Source organism: Pongo abelii, chromosome 3, assembly GCF_028885655.2.
Source record: "Pongo abelii isolate AG06213 chromosome 3, NHGRI_mPonAbe1-v2.0_pri, whole genome shotgun sequence".
In the NCBI taxonomy this organism is placed as follows: domain Eukaryota; kingdom Metazoa; phylum Chordata; class Mammalia; order Primates; family Hominidae; genus Pongo; species Pongo abelii.
This window is the reverse complement of record NC_071988.2, coordinates 169,246,763-169,254,644: the sequence shown is the minus strand read 5'-3', so window position 1 is coordinate 169,254,644 and position 7,882 is coordinate 169,246,763. Positions and strand designations below refer to the sequence as shown.

Genomic DNA, 7,882 nt, shown 5'->3' with positions numbered 1-7,882 from the left:
CTCTATAAAAGGGTCAGCCTGTCCTTTGAAGCTTTGAAACCAGGCATTGACTACTTCTCTCTATAAAATTCCTAGATGGCACCTTCTTCCAATAGAAGGCTGTTTTGTCCACATTGAAAATCTGTTGTTTAGTGTATCTTCTGGGTACTTGAAGCTTCTGGGTACTCGAAGCTTTTCTATTAGTATTTGCTGCTTTACCTTGTGCTTTTATGTTATGCAGATGAGTTCTTTCCTTTAACCTCAAGAACCAACCTCTACTAGCTTCAAACTTTTCTTCTGCAGCTTCCTTGCCTCTCTCAGCCTTCATAGAATTGAAGAGTTAGGGTCTTGCTCTGGCTTAGGCTTTGGCTTAAGGAACTATTATGGTTGGTTTGATCTTCTATCCAGACCACTCAAACTTTCTCCATATCAGCAATAAGGCTATTTTGTTTTCTTCTCATGCATGTGTTCACTGGAGTAGTGCTTTTAATTTCCTTCAAGAACTTTTCCTTTGCATTTACAACTTGGCCGACTGTTTGGTATAGGAGGCCTAAACTTTCCGTCTATCTCAGCCTTTGACATGTCTTTCTCACTAAGCTCAATCGTTTCTGCTTTTGATTTAAAGTGACAGAAGTGTGACTCTTCTTTCACTTAAACACTTAGAGGCCGTTGTAAGGTAATTAATCGGCCTAATTTAAGTGTTGTTGTGCCTCAGGGAATAGGGAGGCCCAAGGAGAGAGAGAGAGATGGTAGAACGGCAGGCAGGTGGGTGGAGCAGTCAGAACACATATTATTTATCAATTACATTTGCTGTCTTCTATGGGCACAGTTTGTGGTTCCCCCAAACAACTAAAAGAGTAACACCAAAGATCACTGATCAGAGATCACCCTAACAGATATAATAATAAGAAAAATTTGGGACCCAGCAGAATGGCTCCCGCAAAGAAAGGAGGCGAGAAGAAAAAGGGCCATTCTGCCACCAGCAGGGTGGTGGCCTGAGAATACACCATCAACATTCACAAGCGCATCCATGGAGTGGGCTCCAAGAAGCGTGCCCCTCAGGAACTCAAAGGGATTCGGAAATTTTCCATGAAGGAGATGGGAACTCCAGATATGCGCATTGATACCAGGCTCAACAAAGCTGTCTGGGCCAAAGGAATAAGGAATGTCCCATATTGTATCCGTGTGTGCTTGTCCAGAAAACGTAATGAGGATAAAGATTCACCAAATAAACTCTATCCTTTGGTTACTTATGTACCTGTTACCACTTTCAAAAATCTACAGACAGTCAATGTGGATGAGAACTAATTGCTGATCATCAAATACATCCAATAAAGTTATAAAATTGCCTTTAAAAAGAAAAATTTAAAGGATATTGTGAGAATTACCATAATGTGGCACAGAAACACGAAGCGAACATGTGCTGTTGGAAAAATGGTGCCTATGGACTTGCTTGGTACAGGGTTGCCACAAACCTTCAATTTGTTAAAAAAAAAAAAAGCATTCTCTGTGAAGCACAAAAATGCAAAGCACTATAAAATGAGGTATGCCTTTAAACAGGAATGGGTGAGATTAATTGAAGGGGAGAGAGGAATTTAAGAAGGTGGAATGCAAGACGGGGTAGGTGAGGGTGGCAGGAGAGAAATCTAGAGTGCAGAAAACTAGAGAGGGGCCCAATTGTAGAAAGGGCATATTGCATTCTGTTTTCTTCAGCCCATGTGAATGAATTTACTAGTTTTATTTCCTGAATTTTTGTTGAGTATTGGAAATTAAACCACTTCAATTATATATAATTCTTATGCTTCATGTTATATCTGGTTATGATGATATTTGATCCATGGAATCTTTTGAAGTCTGCATCAAGAGTGAAAAGAAATCAATACCTTTATGAATTTAAATAATTGCACTTTTATTTTTTTTTATATTGTCAAGAGCTAAGAATAGCTGGTGATCATCAAGTTTACCCTGCAAAATGAACAGATGCAGAGAATGTGGCATATAGTGTTACAAATGGGCCTATGTCTCAGACTAAAGGCTTTTAAAAAGTGTCCCAAGGACTATGTTGAGGTGAAGGAAAAACCACAGTTGGATTGCAAGTAAGATATTAGTGCCCGAGTCATAAAGTGTATAGTTAGACGTTGAAATAAGTGGTGAGAGAAGAAAATCAATCCAGAAATCTGCTACCTGAAAATTTAATATCATTGTGGAGACTTCAGAGGAAAGGTTAATAACCTAATTTCTTCTTGCTCTGATGGCGCCACTGTAAGCTATATATTAATCAGTTTTGAATGTCTAATTAGGAATAACTAAAGGCAGAAGGAACTTTCTAGTGTAAGTATAAACTTCTATCTTTCAGAAAATTTCAAGTATACAATACAGTATTATCAACTATAGTTACCATGCTGTACATTAGATCCCCAGGATTTATTCGTTTTGTTAACTGAAAGTTGGTTCTCAGAAAATAGATCCTAAACATTCTCATTGCAAAGACACACAGAAAATGGTAACTACATGAAATGCTAGATGTGTTAATTAAGTTGATTGTGGCAATTATTTTGCAATGTGCATCAAAAAATCACAGTGCATACATTAAATATATATATTTTTATTTGCCAATTATACCTCAATAAAGCTGGAGAAAATATCTCCTTCATAAACCACAAAGGCAAGAGTCTGAAAGAATTATTATTTTTCTAGAAGGTGAACACATTTCCTTCTCCTTCTATATAACAAACCCAGAGAAAATTCTAATTGGTTTTAAAAGCCTAGAAGGACTCTTTTAATGAATACCCTCCCTGCACCAGTAGCACTTTTTTTTGAGATGCTTAGGTACTTAACAAAGATCTCATTTACTTTTCCAAATTTTCTAAGTGGTCACATGATCAGTAAGAAGCATTTCTAGTTTTCAGTGTCTTGGGCAGGATTTGGGAGAGGGGAATTTGGGGAAAATAGAGAGACGAATATTCTCTACTGTCCCCTTGTCCCAGAGCAATCTCAGTGTTGACATTAGGCATCCCATTCTGAAAGCTCATGGAGACTGTGTGACTGTCAACAAACTTCCAAATGGGACAGGTGGCAGGCAGCCACTATGGCTAAATTTGCTATGATTACAGCCATCACTACCATTAGTCTCCACTGTTGTTGCTACTGAGGTTTGAGGACAGAAGCAAGAAAGGGGAGTTGGAAGGGAGGCCCCAAATACTAGGGACCTGGAACCTTTATCCTTCTGCAATGGTTAATTACATGTGTTCACTTAACTGGGGTATGGTATCCAGTTGTTTGTTGAGACAGCAGTCTAGATATTGCTGTGAAAGTATTTTTTAGTTATGGTTAAGATTTAAATCAGTAGACTGAGTAAAACAGATTACCCTCCATAATGTGAGTGGGCCTCATCCAATCAGTTAAAGGCCTTAGGAGAAAAAAAAAGACTGAGGTCCTCTGAGAATGAAAGAATTTTACCTCTATATTGTCTTCAGACTCAAGACTACAATATCAACTCTTCCCTGGGTCACCACCCTGCTGGCCTGTCCTGCGCATTCAGACTTGCCAGCCCCCACAATCACGTGAGTCAATTCCTTAAAATAAATATTGTTCTTTTTATATACACATTCTATTGATTCTGTTTCTTTGGAGAACCCTAATACATCCCTTTTCGGTATTTGTTTGTTTGTTTGTTTGTTTGTTACTGCTTGTAGTGAAAAGTCAGAGTTGAGTATTCCAGATAGGATTAGACGTCAAGTGGGCACCACGTTGCCTGTACTTTTTTCTCATCAGTATTCGTTTCTACATCAGGTCAAGAGACTGACTGATAAGAGTAAAGGGAAATGAAATGGCTTTGGCATGAAGTGTGCAGAGCACGGTGCTGGTTCTATTTAGCTTCAGGGGCTGTCTGGTCCCCATCTTTCCTTTTAGCCCATTAATGTCACGTTCCATTTGAGGTTGAGCTGTGCTGCAGTTTGCTAGGAAGAAGGAATGTAAGCTGCTTTTATTAATGGGTATCATGTTGTCCTGACCTTTCCTTCTTTTTTATTTTTTTCTTTCTGAGGAAAGATGGCTAGAATTTTATAGGTGCTGGTTCAAGTTTTTACTTTTTGATTTGTTTCAAAGTGGAATAAGCCTTATATTCTTTAAAGTTTTGTTTGATAACCAAATCATCTTCAGTATAGCACTGTTCAATAGAACTTTCTATGATAATGGAAATGTTCTTCCGTGCTGTCTAATATGGTAGCCACGTGTGGCTATTGAGCTCTTAAAATGCAGCTAATGTAACTGAGCAACTGAATTTTAAATTTTATTTGATTTTAAATCATTTAAATTTAAATAGCCACACAAGGCTAGAAGTTATGTTGCACAGCACAAATCCAAGTGAGTCTCCAAACATCAGTTTCCAGTTTTTGTTTGTTTGTTTGTTTATTTAAAGATGGAGTTTTGCTCTTGTTGCCCAGGCTGGAGGACAGTGGCGAGATCTCAGTTCACTGTAACCTCTGCCTCCTGGGTTCAGGTGATTCTCCTGCCTCAGCCTCCCGAGTAGCTGGGATTACAGGCATGTGCCCCATGCCCCGCTAATTTTTTGTAATTTTAGTAGAGATGGGGTTTCACCCTGTTGGCCAGGTTGGTCTTGAACTCCTGACCTCAGGTTATCCACTCGCCTTGGCCTCCCAAAATGCTAGGTTTACAGGTATAAGCCACCACGCCCTGCTCCAGTTTATTTTTAACAAGTAAAAGCAAGTCTCTTTTCATACAGTGACTTAATGCTAAAAAATATAAATCTTGACTACTCATAAATGAGGTCCTTGGACCAGCCCCACCAACCTCCTCTATGAGTTTCTTACACATGTAGAATCTCAGGTCCTACTCTAGACCTACTGAATCAGAATTTGCATTTTAACAAGATCCTTGGTTTATGTGCTCATTAAAGTCTGAGAATTACTGATATAAACTATCCATACAAAGACTCTTAGTTGACACACAGAGGTGGGGAAAAGCAGTGAGGATTTTTTCTGAATTGCTTACATGGCTTCCTCTGTGTAGCCCCCATATATGGGCAAAGGGCTACCACCCTGGTCCTGGCATGACCTTTTTAGGGCAAGTATTAGAATCTCTCTATGCATGCTTTTGGTTTTTCAAAATGTTGCATCTGTTCACAAACTTGTGATATTTTTTTCTTGTTAAAAAATAGGGCAGAATGTTTGAATCTTAGGGATTTCTTAAAGTGAAAAATCACTGCTCCTGAATAAGTAGCCAGCTGCGCTGTGTGATATATGTGATGTGGTTCATTGATAAAATAACTTTCCAAGGTACACATGAACACCTTCATTGATTTTCTATTTATTATCAAATCAATTCTAACTCATCGATAACATTAAATATAATCAATGTTTAATATTATATATATATATTTATGACTCCCACATACCTGATACTGTTCTGTCATTATTTTGGGGAGTGAACATTGCAGTGTATAATAGAGACTGGAGGTGGCTTACTAGTCCACAATCTACAGACACATTCATTAGTTTCCAAAATCAATTCTGAACTTCTAAATTTTTCTGATACTATGGTGGGTGTCATATAAAGCAACTTATAGCAAAGTCATCCTAGTTTTTTAGGGCATAACCACATAATAGGCAGTAGATCATATTCACTTGCAGTTTTATTGAAACAACTCTAAAATGCTATAGAAATTGGTAAAATAATGAATAGAAAGTGCATAGAAGGATGTCATGGTATGTGATTTTGTGTTAGACTCTATCCTAGCACCTTTTTGTGTCTCTACCACTGTGTTCACTTCCCCTTCCTTCCTTTCTTCCTTCTTCCTTCCTTCCTTCCTTCCTTCCTTCCCTCCCTCCCTCCCTTCTTTCTTTCTTTCTTTTTTTTTCTTTCTTTCTTTCTTTTTTTTTTTTCTTTCTTTCTTTCTTTCTTTCTTTCTTTCTTTCTTTCTTTCTTTCTTTCTTTCTTTCTTTCTTTCTTCTCTTTCTCTCTTTCTCTCTTTCTCTCTTTCCTTCCTCCCTCCCTCCCTCCTTCCCTCCCTCCCTCCTTCCCTCCCTCCCTCCCTCCCTTCCTTCCTTCCTTCCTTCCTTCCTTCCTTCCTTCCTTCCTTCCTTCCTTCCTGGTCTTCCTCTATCACCCAGGCTGGAGTACAGTGACTCCATCATAGCTCACTACAACCTTGAACTCTCTGACTTCAGCAATCCCGTATCAGCCTTCCAAGTAGCTAGGACTACAGGTGCACACCACCGTGCCTAGCGAATTTTTTTATATTTGTTTGGTAGAGATGGAGTCCCACTGTGTTGCCCAGGCATGTCTTGAATTCTTGGCCTTCAGCAGTCCTCCTGCCTTAGCCTCCCAGTGTGCTGGGATTACTGGCATGAGCCACTGTGCCTGGTCCACTTTTCTTTTTGAACTACTTCTAGTTCATATTATGTGCTACACTTTATACAGGGTACTTTGTGGTAACAAAGTGGGGCTATACATTTAAAAATAATAGTTTGCATCAAAAATATGGATTTAGGCCAAGTGCAGTGGCTCATTCCTGTAATCTCAGCTCTTTGGGAGCCTGAGGCAGAAGGACTGCTTAAGCCCAGGAGTTTGAGATCAGCCTGGGCCACATCACCAGACTCCATCTCTACAAAAAAAAAAGAAAAAAAATTAGCTGGGCATGGTGGGACACACCTGTAGTCCCAGACACTTGAGAGACCTAGACAGGAGGATTCTGTGAGCTCAGGAATTTGAGGTTACAGTGAGCTATGATTGCATCACTGTGCTCCAGCCTGGGTGACAGGGACCCTGTCTTGAAAAAAAAGAAAAGGATTTACTCAGTTTCAATCAAACTTAGGAATTGCTATCAGATCTAAGGTCCAACGTCCATCCATTCTGATTCTTAGTTAAGCATACATTATATACAAATATTAGTACAATGTTTTCCTTCATATTCTCAACAGGGAGTAGAGAGGGAGAAGGCAGAATTCTTCACATTCAGAGGTCACAGATTACAGTTTAAAATTTAGCCTGGGTTTTTTGGTCTGATGGATTTAAGTCCTGGCCGGTTCACTTATTTGTATAGAGGTGATAACAATACTTACCTCAGATGTAGCTCTAACTCTCTCAGAAAGTTAGAGGTTTTCTATGCTTTTTTCAGGAGATGGCCTTTGCAGATTAGAAGTATCTGGAATGTAAGATTTTGATTACTGAAGCCACATCCAAGGTGTGGTGTTATGATTTTGGGGAGATCTGGCCCCAGATGTTTTATACAAACACATATTGGTTGCAGACACTGTGGCTGATGTTCTTTTAATAGGTCCAATTCCAAAAGAATCTACATGCCAAAGAAGCTGAAAAAGACTTTCATGTGCTCTGACTGGGGACTCAGTGTGTATCTGACTTCCCTGAAGTATATACACCTTCATGAGATCCTCTTCTAGAGAATTTTAGGGGTACAAGTCCTTTAACTCTACTGTGGTTCTAATCATACTTAGCAAAACTTCCCTTGGCAGCTCTATCTACGTTGGCCTTCAGTGTCCTATGATGCAAATGCAGAGTAGCTGCCCAGATCAAGAATTGGTCCAGAGATCCTGACCTTGAACTCCTGCTAACCCTTGATACCTCTTAGTATCAACTGATTTCAATGGGAATTGTCCCAGGTGCTTGAAAATATTCGGCAGAAAATTGAAGTTATCTGAAATGCCACTACTCAGCGATAATAGTTTAGATTTTCATGTATTTAATTTCAGGGTTTTTTTAAAAAATGAGGGCACATTTACATGTATGTATATACATATTTACTTACATATGAATTAGATTGGTTTTAACCATCTTATATTCTGTTATTTAAAAAATATAAACAATCAAGCCAGGTGCTGTGGCTTATGCCTGTAATCCCAGCATTTTGAGAGGCTGAGGCAGG

The 7,882-nt window shown here is 39.0% G+C and overlaps 1 pseudogene; it reads left to right on the top strand.

The window, feature by feature from the left end:
- The first annotated feature begins 909 nt into the window (after positions 1-909).
- On the top strand, positions 910-1,287 carry LOC112133125 (large ribosomal subunit protein eL31-like; annotated as a pseudogene).
- Positions 1,288-7,882: the final 6,595 nt, after the last annotated feature.